The sequence below is a fragment of the Tachyglossus aculeatus genome, chromosome 16 (genome assembly GCF_015852505.1).
Source record: "Tachyglossus aculeatus isolate mTacAcu1 chromosome 16, mTacAcu1.pri, whole genome shotgun sequence".
Classification (NCBI taxonomy): Eukaryota; Metazoa; Chordata; class Mammalia; order Monotremata; family Tachyglossidae; genus Tachyglossus; species Tachyglossus aculeatus.
In genome coordinates this window covers 22804109-22818789 of record NC_052081.1, presented here as the reverse complement: position 1 = coordinate 22818789, position 14681 = coordinate 22804109, and positions in this window count along the sequence as shown.

Here is a 14681-nt window from a genome sequence, read left to right as displayed (position 1 = left end):
ATGGGGGTGTGGCCGGGAGCGGCTTCGAGGGCGCCCTCTGTTGGCCGAGCCCTGGTACTGCAGGAGGGTCCCCGGCACCAGCAGACCCCTACGTTCCACTCAGTTGGCGAGAAAGGACAAACGGACAGAGCTGCGAGGGCGTCTTCTGCTGGCCGAGCTCGCGAGCTGCAGGAGAATCCGCAACCCCAGCAAGTCCCCAAGCACTATTTGATTGGGGGGGAAAGGGAGGAGCTACGAGGCGCCCTCGACTGGCCCACAAAGAGCATTGCAAGGCGGGCCACGTCCCCAGCCTATCCCCGCCCTGCACTGAATGGCGTGTCGCCCGTGAAGAGCTGCGAACGCGCCCTTTACAGGCCCAGCCCAGGAGCTGCCGGTATGTCCCCGGCTGCAGCCGATCCCCAGTCTCCGCTCATTTAAGGAGACGGGGGGAGTCGGGTAGAGCTGCGAGGGCGTCCCCTGCCGGCCGAGCTCGCGAGCTGCAGGAGAATCCCCGACCCCATCCATGTCCCAAGCACCAGTTGATTGGGTGGACAGGGAGGAGCTGCGAGGGCGCCCCTCCTGGCCAAACTCGCGAGCTGCAGGAGATAACCTGACCTCAGGGAATCCCCAAGCAGGTGATTTGGAGGGCGGGAGTAGCTGAGAGGTCGTCTTCAGCTGATCAAGTCCGAGAGCTGCAGGGGAATCCAAGGCCCCAGCCAATCCATGTACCCCAGTGATTTGGGGGCGATGGGAGAAACCGCGAGGGCGCCATCGGCTGTCCGGACCCGTGAGCTGCAGGGAAATGTCTTGCCACAAGAAATATGCGCCCCACGGAATTAGGGGGTGAAGCCAGCGAGTCCTCTGCTGGCCCAGCTAGCGAGCTGCCTTTGAAACCCGGACCCCAGCCAACCCCAAAGCACTGGGCTATTGGGGGGGAAAAGTGGAGCAGCGAGGGCGCCCCCTGTTGGCCGACCTTTCGTGCTGCAGGGGTTCCCAGACCCGAGCCACTGCCCAAGCACCTGTAGCTTGGGGAGAAAGGGAGGAGCATTTTGTGCGTCCCGTGCTGGCCGACCTCGCGAACTTCAGTAAAATCTCTGATCTCAGCCGATCCCCAAGCACCGGTTGATTTGGAGGGTTCGGGAGAAGCTGAGAGGGGGCCCTCTGCTGAACGAGTCGAAGAGTTGCAGGGGACTACCCTGACCCAGCCAATCCCCGCACTACACCAATTTGCGGGCGACGGGAGTTACAGAGAGGGCGCCATCTGCTGGCCGAGTCCGCGAGCTGCAAGAAATTGGTCCAAACAATCCGCGCTTCGTCTGAATGGGGGTTGGTCCGGCAGGTGATTCAAGGGCGCCGTTTGTTGACCGAACCCAGGAGCTGCAAGACGGTCCCCGGCACCAGCAGATCCCTACGCCCCACTCAGTTAAGGAGACGCTGGAAACGGTATGACCTGCGAGGGCGTCCTCTGCTGGCCGAGCACGCTAGCTGCAGAAGAATCCCGCACCCCAGGAAATCCCCAAGCACCAGTCGATTGGCGGGAAACGGCGGAGCTGCGAGGACGCCCTCTGCTGGCCCACACAGAGCACTGTAGGTGGGCCCACGGCTCCAGAAAATCTCCGCACTCCACTGAATGGCAGGTGACCGTGAAGAGCTGCGAGAGCGCCCTCTGCTGTCCGAGGTCAGGAGCTGCAGGAATGTCCCCGGCTGCAGGCATTCCCCAGGCTCCGCTAATGTAAATTAACGGCGGTAATCGGGAAGAGCGGCGAGTGCGTCCTCTGCCGGCCCAGCTAGCGAGATGCAGGAGAATCCCCGACCCCAACCAGTTCCCAAGCACCAGTTGAATGTGTGGACCGGGAGCAGCCGCGAAGCCTCCAGTCCTAGCCGATCTCGCGAGCTTCGGGAGAAAACCCGATCTCAGATAATCCCCAAGCAGCAGGGGGTTTGGAGGGCGGGAGTGGCTCAGGGGTCGTTTTCAGCTGTCGAGTCCGAGAGCTGTAGGACAATCCAAGGCCCCAGCCAATATTTGCATTCCAGTGATTTGGGGGCGACTGGAGAAACTGCGAGGGTGCCAGCTGCTGTCCGGTCCCGTGAGCTGCAGGGAAATCTCTTGCCACAAGAATATGCGCCCCACTGAATTTGGGGGTGAAGGGAAGACATGCCAGAGAGTACTCTGCTGGCCGAGCTAGCCAGCTGCCGGGGAATCCCGGACCCCAGCCAACTCCAAATCACCGGGCTATTGGGGGGAAGTGGAGGAGCAGCGAGGGCGCCCCCTGCTGGCCGACCACTCGTACTGCAGGGGCTTCCCCGACCTAAGCCACTCCCCAAGCACCAGTAGCTTAGGGAGAATGGGAGGTCTCTTTGTGCTTCCCCTGCTGGCCGACCTCGCGACCTTCAGGAAAATCTCTGACCTCAGCCGGTCCCCAAGCACCGGTTGATTTGGACGGCTCAGGAGAAGCTGAGAGGGCGCTTATCTGCTGACCGAGTCGAAGAGTTGCAGGGGAATACCCTGGCCCAACCAATCCCCGTCCTACACTAATTTGCGGGAGAAGGGAGTAACAGAGAGGGCGCCATCTGCTAGCCGGGTCCGAGAGATGCAGAGAAATCCCTTGTCCCAAACAAGCCGCGCCCCGTCTGAATGGGGGTCGGTCCGGGAGGTGATACAAGGGCGCCGTTGTTTAACGGAGCCCAGGAGCTTCTGGAGAATCCCGGACCCCAGCCACCCCAAAAGCACCGGGCTATTTCGAGGATATGGAGGAGCAGTTAGTGCGCCCCCTGCTCTCCGAACTCTCCTGCTGCAGGGACATCCCCGACCCCAACCACTCCCCAAGCACCAGTAGCTTGGGGAGAAAGGGAGAACCTTTTTGTGCTTCCCCTGCTGGCCGACCTCGCGAACTTCGGGAAAATCCCGGACCTCAACCGATCCCCAAGTACCAGTTGATTTGGAGGGTTCGGGAGAAGCTGAGAGGGCGCCCTCTGCTGATAGAGTCCAAGAGTTGCAGGGTAATACCCTGTCCCAGCCAATCCCCGCACTACAGCAATTTACCGGCGAAGGGAGTAAGAGAGAGGGCGCCATCTGCTGGCCGGGTCCGCGAGCAGTGGAGAAATCCCTTGCCCCATACAATCCGCTCCCTGTCTGAATGGGGGGTGGTCCGGGAGGTGATACAAGGGCGCCATTTTTTGACCGAGCCAAGGAGCTGCAGGAGAATCCCGGACCCCAGGATATCCCCAAGCACCAGTTGATGGGGAGGAAGGAAGGAGCTGCGAGGCGCCCTCTGCTGTCCCATTAAGAGCACTGCAAGTCGGGCCACGTCCCCAGCCTAGACCCATCCTGCTCTGAATGGCGTGTGCGCCGTAAAGAGCTGCGACGTCGCCCTCTGCAGGCCGAGTCCAGGAACTGTAGGAATGTCCCCGGCTGCTGGCCTTCCCCAGGCTCCGTTCATTTGATGAGATAGGGGTAATCGGGTTGAGTTGATAGGGCGTCCTCTGTCGGCAGGGCTCGCGAACTGCAGGAGAATCCCCGACCCCAACCATTTCCCAAACACCATTTGATTGGGTGCACCGGGAAGAGCTGTGAGGGCGCCCCTCCTGGCCGACCTCGCCATCTTCAGGAGAAAACCCGACTTCAGAAAATCCCCAAGCACCAGGTGATTTGGAGGGCGGGAGTAGCTGAGAGGTCGTCTTCAGCTGATCGAGTCGGAGAGAGGCAGGGGAATCCAAGGCCCCAGCCAATCCCTGCACTCCAGTGATTTGGGGGCGACGGGAGAAACTGCGAGGGTGCCATCTGCTGTCCTGGCCCGTGAGTTCATGGAAATCCCTTGCCCCAACAAATTTGCGCCCCACTGAATATTGGAGTGAACGGAAGACCTACCAGGGAGTCCTCTGCTGGCCCTGCTCGCGAGCTGCCGGTGAATCCCGGACTCCAGCCATCCCCAAAGCACCGGGCTATTGGGGGGAAATGGAGGAGCAGCGAGTGCGCACCCTGCTGGCCGATCTCTCAGGCTGCAGGGGCTTCCCCGGCCACAACCACTCCCCAAGCACCAGTAGCTTGGGGAGAAAGGGAGGAGCTTTTTGTGCCTCCCCTGCTGGCCGCCCTCGCGAGCTTCACGAAAATCTTTGACCTCAGCCGATCTCCAAGCTCCGGTTGATTTGGAGGGTTCGGGAGGCGCTGAGGGGTCACCCTCTGCTGACCGAGTCTAAGAGTTGCCGGGGAATACCCTGTACCAGCCTATCCCCGCACCACACTAATTTGCGGGCAAAGGGAGTAACAGAGCGGGCACCATCTGCTGGCCGGGTCCGCGAGCGGCAGAGAACTCGCTTGCCCCAAACAATCCACGCCCCGTTTGAATGGGGGGTGGTCGGGGAGGTGATTTAAGGGCGCCGTTTTTTGACCGAGCCCAGGAGCTGCAGGACTGTCCCCGGCTTCAGGAGATCCCTAGGCTCCACTCAGTTAAGGAGACGGTGGAAACGGTATGACCTGCGAGGGCGTCCTCTGCTGGCCGATCTCGTAAGCTGGAGGAGAATCCCGGACCCCAGGAAATCCCCCAGCACCAGTTGATTGGCGGGAAATGGAGGAGCTACGAGGCGCCGTAGGCTGGCCCACTCAGAGTCGTGCGGGACAGGCTCCGGCCTCGGCCAATCCCCAGGCTTCACTGATTTGGGGGTGGGTTGTGAGGAGCTGCTAGGGAGCCCTCGGTTAGCCGAGCCCAGGAGCCGCAGGAGGGTCCGTGGCTGCAGACGATTCCTATACCCTGCTCAGTTAAAGACGGGGGGAGGGGGGGAATGGAAAAGCTGCTAGGGAGTCTTCTGTCTGCCGAGCTCGCTAGATGCAGGAGAATTCCCGCCCCAAGCCAATCCAAAAGTACCGTTTGATTGAGGGGAACGGTAGGAGCTGCGAGAAGCCCTATGCTGGCCCAACCGGAGCCCTGCAGGACAGGCCCCGGCCCCAGCCAATGTCCACGCTCCATTGAACGTGGGGCGGACCCGGAGGAGCTTCGATTGCGCCCTCGGTGGGCCGAGCCCTGGAGCTGCGCACGACGGTCCCTGGCTCCAGAGCGTCCCCACGCTCAACTCATTTAAGGAGAGGGGGAGAAACGGGAAGAGCTGCGAGGGCGTCCTCTGCTGGCCGAGCTCGCGAGCTGCAGGATACACCCCGAACCCAGCAAATCCCCAAGCATCAGTTGATTGGGGGAACAGGAGGACCTCCGAGGGCGCCTCCGGCTGACTGACCTCTAGAGCTTCAGCAGAGTCCCCGAAATCAGCCGAACCCCAAGCACCAGTTGACTTGGAGGTGATGAGAGAAGCTGAGAGGGCGTCTCCTGCTGATCGAGGCCAAAACGTGCAGGGGAATCCCAGGCCCCAGCCAATCCCCGCACTCCAGTGATTTGGGGGCGACCGGCGCAACTGCGTGGGCGCCATGTACTGTCCGGGCCCGTGAGCTGCAGGGAGCTCCCTTGCAGCCACCATTCCGCGCCCCACTGAATGATGGGGAAGGGAAGACCTGCCAGGGCGCCCTCTGCTGGCCGAGTTCGCGAGCTGCAGGACAATCCCCGACCCCAGCCACTCCACAAGCCCCAGTATATTTTGGAGAAATGGAGGTGCTGCGAGGGTGCCATCTGCTGGCAGGGCCCGCGAGCTGCAGGATTAACCCCGACCCCAGCCAATCCCCCAGGACCAGTTGCTTGGGGGGAACGGGAGGAGCTATCATTGCGCCCCCTGCCGGCCGAAATGTCGAACTACAGGAGGAATCCCCAACTTCAGCCGATTTCCAAGCCCCGGTTGATTTGGAGGGGTCGAGGGAAGCTGAAAGGGCGCACTTTGCTGACCGAGTCTAATGGCTGCTGGCGAATACAACCAATCCCCTCACTACACTAATTTGGGAGCGACGGGATTAACTGCCAGAGCGGCATCTGCTGGCCCACACAGAGCACTGCAGATCGGGCAAAGGCCCCAGCCTATCCCCGCACTCCACTGAATGACGTGTGGTTCGTGAGGAGACGCGAGGGCGCCCTCTGCTGGCCGAGCCCCGGAGCTGCAGGACGGTCCCCGGCTCCAGCGGATCCCTACACTCCACTCTGCTGAGGAGATGGGGAACACGGTAAGAGCTGCGAGGTCGTTCTCTGCTGGCCGAGCTCGTGAGTTGCAGGGGAATTCCGGACCCCAGCCATTCCCCAAGCACTAGTTGATTGGGGGGGGAACGGGAGGACCTGCGAGGGCGCCCTTTGCTGGCCGATCCCCGGAGCTGCAGGAATATCCCCAGTTCCAGCCGATCCCCACGATCCACTCATTTAAGGAGGGGGGGATACGGGAAGTGCTTCGAGGGTGTCCTCTGTTGGCCAAGCCCTCGAGCTTCTGTAGAGTCCCCACCTTAACGACCCCCAAGCTCCAGTAGGTACCGTGGAACGGGAGAAGCAGCGAGGGCGCCCCCTGCTGGCCCACCTCCAGATCTGAAGGAGTATCCACAACCCCAGCCAGTCCCCAAGGACCAGTTGATTTGGAGGGGACGTGTGAAGCTGAGAGAACTTCCTGTGCTGATTGATTCTACGAGCTGAAGGGGAATACCCGGTTCCAGCCAATTCCCACACTACACTAATATGGGGCCGACGGGATTAACTGCGTGGGTGCCATCTGCTGGCCGGGCCCGAGAGCTGCAGAGAAATCCCTTGCCCCAACCAATCTGCGCCCCACGGAATTGGGAATGGGCCGTGAGGTGATGCACGGGCGCCCTCTGATGTCCGAGCCCAGGAGCTGGTGGACGGTCCCAGGCTCCAGCAGAGCCCTACTCTCCACTCATTTAAGGATGGGGGGACGTTAACAGTTGCGAGGGCGTACTCTGCTGAACGAGCTGGCGAGTTTCAGGAGAATCCCAGACCCCAGCCAATTCACAAGCCCCAGTTGATTCCGGAGAACGGGAGGAGCTGCGAGGGCGCCCTCTGCTGGCCCACAGAGAGCACTGCAGGTCCGGCCACGGCCACAGCCAATCCCCGCACTCCACTGAATGGCGTGTGGGCCGTGAGGAGCTGCGAGGGCGCCCTCTGCTGGCCAGGTCCAGGAGCTGCAGGAATTTCCGAGGCTCCAACATTTCCCCACGCTCCACTTACTTAAGGAGAGGGCGGGACCGGGAACAGTTGCGAGGGCATCCTCTGCTAAACTAGCTCACGAGCTTCAGGAGAATCCAAGACCCCAGCCAATACACAAGCCCCAGTTTATTGGGGGGAAAGGGAGGAGCTGCGAGGGCGACCCTGCTGGCCGAACTCTCGAGCTGCAGGAATATCCCCCAACCCAGCCAATCCCCAAGGTCCTGGTGCTTTGCGGGAACGGGAGGAGCTTTCAGTGCGCCCCCTGCTGGCCGAGCTCGCTAGCGTCATTGGAATCCCCAACCTCGTCTGCTCCCCAAGCACCGGTTGATTTGGAGGGTTCGGGATAACCAGAGAGGGCGCCCTCTGCTGACCGAGTCTAAGACCTGCAGGGGTATACCCGGTCCAGGCCAATCCCCACACTACATTAATTTGGGGGCGACGAGATTAACTGCGAGTGCGCCATTGGCTAGCCGGGCCCGCGAGCTGCAGATAAATCCCTTGCCCCAATCAATCCGCGACCCACTGAATTGGGATTGGGTCGTGAGGTGATGCGCGGGCGCACCCTGTTATCTGAGCCCAGGAGCTGCGGGACGGTCGGGGGCTCCATCAGATCCCTACACTCCACTCATTTAAGGAGTAGTCGGCGGGGGGGACGGACTGGAACAGTTCCGAGGGCATCCTCTGCTGAAGGAGTTCGCGAGCTAGAGGAGAATCCCACACCCCAGCCAATTCACAAGCCCCAGTTGATTCCGGGGAACGGGAGGAGCTGCGAGGGCGCCCTCTGCTGGACCACACAGAGCACTGCAGGTCGGGCCTCGGCAACAGCCAATCCCCGCTCTCCACTGAATGGCGCGTGGGCCGTGAGGAGCTGCGAGGCTCGCCCTCTGCTGGCCGAGCCCAGGAGCTACAGGAATTTCCGAGGCTCCAACATTTCCCCACGCTCCACTCATTTAAGTCGAGGGCGGAACCGGGAACAGTTGTGAGGGCATCCTCTGCTGAACTATCTCAGGAGCTTCAGGAGAATCCCAGACCCCAGCCAGTACACAAACCCTAGTTTATTGGGGTGAAAGGGAGGAGCTGAGAGGGCGACCCTGTTGGCCGACCTCGGGAACTGCAGGAGTATCCCCCACCCCAGCCAATCCCCAAGGACCTGCTGTTTTGGGGAAACGGGAGGAGCTTTTAGTGCGCCCCCTGCAGTCCGAAATCTTTAACGTCATTGCAATCCCCAACCTCAGCTGCTCCCCAAACACCGGTTGATTTGGAGGGTTCGGGAGAACCAGAGAGGGCGCCCTCTGCTGACCGAGTCTAATACCTGCAGGGACATACCCGGTCCTAGCCAATCCCCGCACTCCGCTAATTTGGGGGCAACGGGATGAACTGCGAGTGCGCCATCTGCTGGCCGGGCCCGCGAGCTGCTGACAAATCCCTTGCCCCAACCACTCGCAGCCCCACGAAATAGTGTGTGGGCCGGGAAGTGATGCGAGGGTGCCCTCTGTTGTCCGAACAGAGGAGCTTCAGGGCGGTCCCTGGCTCCAGCAGATCCCTACGCTCCACTCAGTTGAGGAGGGGAGGGGAAATGGTAAGAGTTGCGAGGGCACCCTCTGCTGGACGAGTTCGCGAGCTGCTGGGGAATCCTCGACCCCAGCCAATTCCCAAGTACCAGTTGATTGGTGGGAACTGGAGGAGCAGCGAGGGCGCCCTCTGCTGGGCCACACAGAGCACTGCATGTCGGGCCACGGCCCAGGCCAATCCCCGCACTCCACTGAATATCGAGTTGCCCACGAGGAGCTGCGAGTGCGCCCTCTGCTGGCCGAGCCCAGGAGCTGCAAGACTGTCCCCGGCTCCAGCCCATCCCCACTCTCCACTCATTTACGGAGAGGGGCGGAACCCTGAAGAGCTGCGAGGGAGTCCTCTGCTGGCCGAGCTCGCGAGCTCCAGGAGCATCCCCGACCAAAGACAATCCCCAAGCACCAGTTGCTTAGGAGGAACGGGAGGAGGTTTTAATGCGCGCCCTGCTGGCCGACTTTGCGAACTTCAGGGGAATCCCCAAACTCAGCCGATTCTCAAGCACCGGTTGATTTGCAGGGGTCGGGAAAAGCTGAGAGGGCGAACTCTGCTGACCGAGTCTAAGAGCTGCAGGTGAGTACCCGCTCCCCTCCAATCCCCGGACTACACTAATTTGGAGGCGACGGGATTCCCCTCGAGGGCGCCATCAGCTGTCCGGGAGCGCCATCAGCAGAGAAATCCCTTGCCCCAACTAATACGCGCCCCAGTGAATGGGGCGTTGACCGGGAGGTGATGCGAGGGCGCCGTCTATTGGCCGATCCCAGGAGCGGCAGGACGGTCCCGGGCTCCAGCAGATCCCTCTGCTCAACTCAGTTGAGGAAAGGGTGGGAAACGGTAAGAGCAGCGAGGGCGTCCTCTGCTGGCCGAGCTCGCGAACTGCAGGAAAATCGCCGACCCCAGGAAATCCCCAAGCCTCAGTTAATTGGAGGGAACGGGAGGGCTTCGAGGGCGCCTCCTCCTGGCCTGCCTCGCGAGCTTCAGGATAATCCCCGACCCCAGCCATTTCCCAAACAGCATTTGATTGCGGGGAATGGGAGGAACTCCGAGGGCGCCCTCTGTTGGCCCACACAGAGCACTGCAGGTCGGGCCACGGCCCCAGCCAATCCCCGCACTCCACTGAATGGCGTGTGGGCCGTGAGGACCTGCGAGGGTGACCTCTGCTGGCCGAGCCCAGGAGCTGCAGGAATAACCCCAGCTCCAGCCGATCCCCACGATCCACTCTTTGAAGGAGAGGGGGGATACGGGAAGAGCGACGAGGTCGTCCTATGCTGGCCATTCTCGCGAGCTGCTGGAGTGTCCCCACCCTAACCACTCCCCAAGCACCAGTAGATTGGGTGGAACGGGAGGAGCTGCGAGGGCGCCCCCTGCTGGCCGACCTCGCGAGCTGCAGGAGTAGCTGCAGGCTCCGACTGCGCATGCCCTACGCTCTCCAGTGCGGGGGCTCCCTTCTCCCCCGGCCCGGGCTCCAACCGCGCATGCGCCACCCTCTCCCAGGAGGGCCCACTACTTCCTCCCCGCCCGGGCTCTAACTGCGCATGCGCCGCGCTCTCCAAGCCGGGCCCCCTTTCCATTCCCCCCCAGGCTCCGACCGCCCATGCGCCGCGCTATTCAGGACGGGCCTCACTCCTCCCCCCGCCTCGTGCCATACTCCGATTGCGCATGCTCCGCCCTCTCCGTGTTGGGGCCTCCTCCTCCCCTCACCGAGGCTCCGAATACGCATGCGACCCGCTTCTCCTCCACCCGCTGGTTCCGCACGCGCATGCGCAGAACTCCCTCCTTTCTCCCCCCCACCCGGGCTTCGACTGCGCAAGCGCTCCGCTCTCTAGGGCTGAAGATATAGTTTTGGCGACTATATCGTTCATTCATTCATTCAATCGTATTTCTTTATTGAGCGCTTACAGTGTGTACAGCACTGCACTAAGCGCTTGGGAATAGGATAGTATGTCGTATATTACAGTATAGAATAGTACAGTAGAGAGAAGCGGTGTGGTTCAGTGGCAAGAGCTTTGGAGTCAGAGGTAAGGCGTTCAAATCCCGACTCCACCGCTTGCCAGCTGTGTGACCTTGGGCAAGTCACTTGACTTCACTGGGCCTCAATTCCATCTGTAAAATGGGGATGAAGACTGTGAGCCCCGCGGGGGGCAACCTGATCACCTTGTAACCCCCCAGTGCTTATAACAGTGCTTTGCACATAGTAAGCGCTTAATAAATGCCATTATTATTATTCTTATTATTATTATTATTATTATCATTATTATTATGATTATGATTATTACCTCCAGGACCTGGTCCATCTCTGCGTCCTGGACTAGGGTTCCCTCAACCTCCCGGCACTGGTCCCCCTGTCTTCCGGCCCAGGTACCACTTTGCCTCTCGGTCCAGGTCCCCCTATTCCCCTGGCCCTGGTACCCATTTCCCGGCCCAGGTACTCTTCTGCTTCCCTGCCCTGGTCCCCCTGTCACCCAGCCCAGATACCCCTCGGACATCGAGCCCTGGGAACCATCTGCATCCCTGCCTGGGTCCCCCTGACTCCCGGTACTGGACCTGGTGCCCCTCTGCTTCCCTGCCTTGGTACTGCCGTCTGCCTCCAGGCCCTGGTCCCCCTCTGCCTCCCTGTCGTGATACCCCACCGCCTCTCGGCCTTAGTCCCCCTCTGCCTCCCGGCCCAGGTATCCCTCTACCTCCCGGCCCTGTTCCCCCACCAGGTCCCCCACCAGCCCGGGCCCCTCGGCCCTGGTGCCTCTCTGCTTCCCGGCCCATGTACCCCTATGCCCCTCTTCCCTCCTGCCGTGGTTCTCCTGTCTCCTAGTCCAGGCATACATCTGCCTCCTGGCCCTCGTCCCCCTCTGCCTTCCGGGCTCAGTCCCGCAATGCCACCCTGCCCCTGCCCCCCCACCAGCCCGGGCCCCTCGGCCCTGGTGCCCCTTTGTTTCCCGGCCCAAGTACCCCTAATGCACCTCTACCTCCCTGCCGTGGTTCTTCTGTCTCCTGGCCCAGGTACCCATGTGCCTCCAGGCCCTGGACCCGGTCTGCCGCCCGGCCCTGTTCCCTCTCTACTTCCTAGCCCTGGTATAGTTCTACCTCCATGCCCTAGGGTGTCTCTCCGTCCCAGCCCTGGGTCCTCTCTACCTCCCGGCCCTCGTCACCTTGTCTCCAGGACCAGGGACCATTCAGCCTCCTGGTCTTGGTCCCCCTCTCTCCCGGCCCAGGTACCCCTCTGCCTCCTGACCCTGGTCCCCCTCTCTCCCGGCCCAAGTACCCCTCTGCCTCCTGACCCTCGTCCCCCTCTCTCCCAGCCCAAGTACCCCTCTGCCTCCGGGCCCTGGTCGCCTTCTACCGCCAAGCCTTGGGTCTCTCTCCGTCCCTGCCCTGGGTCCTCTCTACCTCCCAGCCCAAGCCCCCCTGTCTCCTGGCCCAGGTAAACCCCTACTTCTTGGCTATGATGCCTCCTGCCTTGCCGCCCTTGTCCCCCTCTGCCTCCCTGCCCTGGTCCTCAGCCTGCCTCGTGGCCTTTATCCCCCTCTGCCCTTTGGCCCTGGTATCCCTGTGTCCCTGCCTAGGTACTCATCTGCTTCCTGGCACTGGTCCCCCTCTGCTTCTAGGCCCCGGTCCCCTTCTGCCTCCCGGACCTGGCCACTTCATGTGTCCAGGCTCTGGTCTCCTTTCACGTCAGGGGTTCGAATCCCTCTCCACCGCTTGTCACCCGTGTGACCTTGGGCAAGAGACGTCACTTCTCTGGGCCTCAGTTACCTCCTCTGTAAAATGGGGATTAAGACCGTGAGCCCCACGTGGGACAACCTGATCACCTTGTAAATTCCCTAGCGCTTAGTACAGTGCTTTGCACATAGTAAGCGCTTAATAAATGCCATCGTTATTCTTATTATTACAACTTGGCAACATAGTAAGCTTCGTACATAACGAGCTCGGGCGCGGTCAGACTGCGCATGCGCCGCGCTCTTCCGGACGGGCCCACTGCCCCCCCCCCCCCCCGGCCGGGCTCCGACTGGGTATGCGTTACGTTCTCCGGGGCGGGGGCTCCCTTCTCCCCGAGCCGAGGCTCAGACTGCGCATGCGCCACGCTCGCTCCCAGGCGGGCCCCCTTTCTCTTCCCTCCCGGGCTCTGACCGCGCATGCGCTACGCTCTCCAGGGCGGGGGTCCCTTCTCCCCGGGCCCGGGCCCCGACCGCGCATGCGCCGCTCTCTCCGGGGCGGGGGCCGCCCTTCCCTCCCCGAGGCTCCGAATGCGCATGCGCCCCGCTTCTCCCCCCGCCGACCGGCTCCGCACGCGCATGCGCAGAGCTACCTCCCTTCTCCCCCCTCCCACCCGGGCTTCGACTGCGCATGCGTCGCGCTCTCTAGGACTGAAGATATAGCATTGGGGACTATATCATTCGTTCATTCATTCATTCAGTAGTATTATGTATTGAGCGCTTTCGCTGCGTAGAGCACTGTGTTAAGCACCTGGGAATGGGATAGTATGTCGTATATTGCATTATAGTATAGTACAGTCTAAAGAAGCAGTGTGGTTCAGTGGGAAGAGCCCGGGCTTTGGAGTCAGAGGTCAGGCGTTGAAATCCCGACTCCATCGCTTGTCAGCTGTGTGACCTTGGGCAAGTCACTTCACTTCTCTGGGCCTCAGTCCCATCTGTAAAATGGGGATGAAGACTGTCAGCCCCGCGGGGGGCAACCTGATCATCTTGTAACCCCCCAGCGTTTAGAACAGTGCTTTGCACATAGTAAGCGCTTAATAAACTCCATTATTATTATTATTATTATTATTATTATTATAACATCCAGGCCATGGTCCTAGCCTGCGTCCAGGACTTGGGTTCCCTCAACCTCCCGGCACTGGTCCCCCTGTCTTCCGGCCCCGGTACCACTTTGCCTCTCTGTCCAGGTCCCCCTATTCCCCTGGCCCTGATCCCCATTTCCCGGCCCAGGTACTCCTCTGCTTCCCTGCCCTGGTCCCCCTGTCAACCAGCCATGATACCCTCTGCCATCCAGCCCCGGTTCCCCTCTGCCTCCCTGCCCGGGTCCCCCTGTCTCCCGGCCCAGGTACCCCTGTGTCCTGGAACTGCTGCCCCTCTGCTTCCCTGCCTTGGTACTGCCGTCTGCCTCCAGGCCCTGGTCCCCCTCTGCTTCCTTGTCCTGATCCCCCACCGCCTCTCGTCCTTAGTCACCCTCTGCCTCCCGGCCCAAGTACCCCTCTACCTCCCGGCCCTGATCCCCGTCTGGCTCCCTGCCTTGGTCCCCCTCAAAGTCCTGGCCCAGGCCGGCCTCTGCCTCTATGATCTGGTCACGCCCCGTTTCTCGGCCCTGGTTCCCCTCGAATTCTCAGCCATAGTCCCACTGTCTCCCGGCCCAGGTACCCCTCTGACTGCCAGCACTGGTCGCACTGTCTACCAGCCCTGGTCCCCCTCTTTCTCCCAGTCCTGGCCGCTCTCTGCCTCCCTGAACGTGTCACAACGCTTCTCGGCCCTGGTCCTCCTTTGCCTTCCGGCCCTGGTTCCCCTCTGCTTCCCGGCCCTGGTCCCCCGTCTACCGGCCCGGGTACCCCCTGCCTCCTGGCCCGGATCCCCCGCTACCTCCAGGCCCTCGGCCCCCTCTGCTTCCCTGCCCTGCTCCCCAAGGCCTCCCTGCTCTGGTCCCCCTCTGCCTCCGGCCAAGGTACCACACCGCCTCCTGGAAGAAGTCCCCTTTAGCTTCCGTGCCCTGGCCCCCATCTACCACCCCAGGTACCCCTTGGCCTCCCGGCTTTGGTACCCCTGTATCCCTTCCCAGGAACCCCTCTGTCCCCTGGCCCTAGTCCTCCTCGGCCTCCTGACCCTGGTCCCCCTCTGCAGCCTGTCCTGGTCCTGGGCCTCCCGGCTCAGGTCTCCTTCTACCTCCAGGCCCTTGGGTCTCTCTCCGTGCCAGCCCTGGGTCCCTCCCCTCCACTTCCCGGCTCTGGTCCGCTTCTGCCTCGCAGGCCCGGTCAGCCTGTCTCCTGGCCCAGGGACCCCTCTGCCTCCTGACCCTGGTCCCCCTCTCTCCCGGCCCAAGTACCCCTCTGCCTCCGGG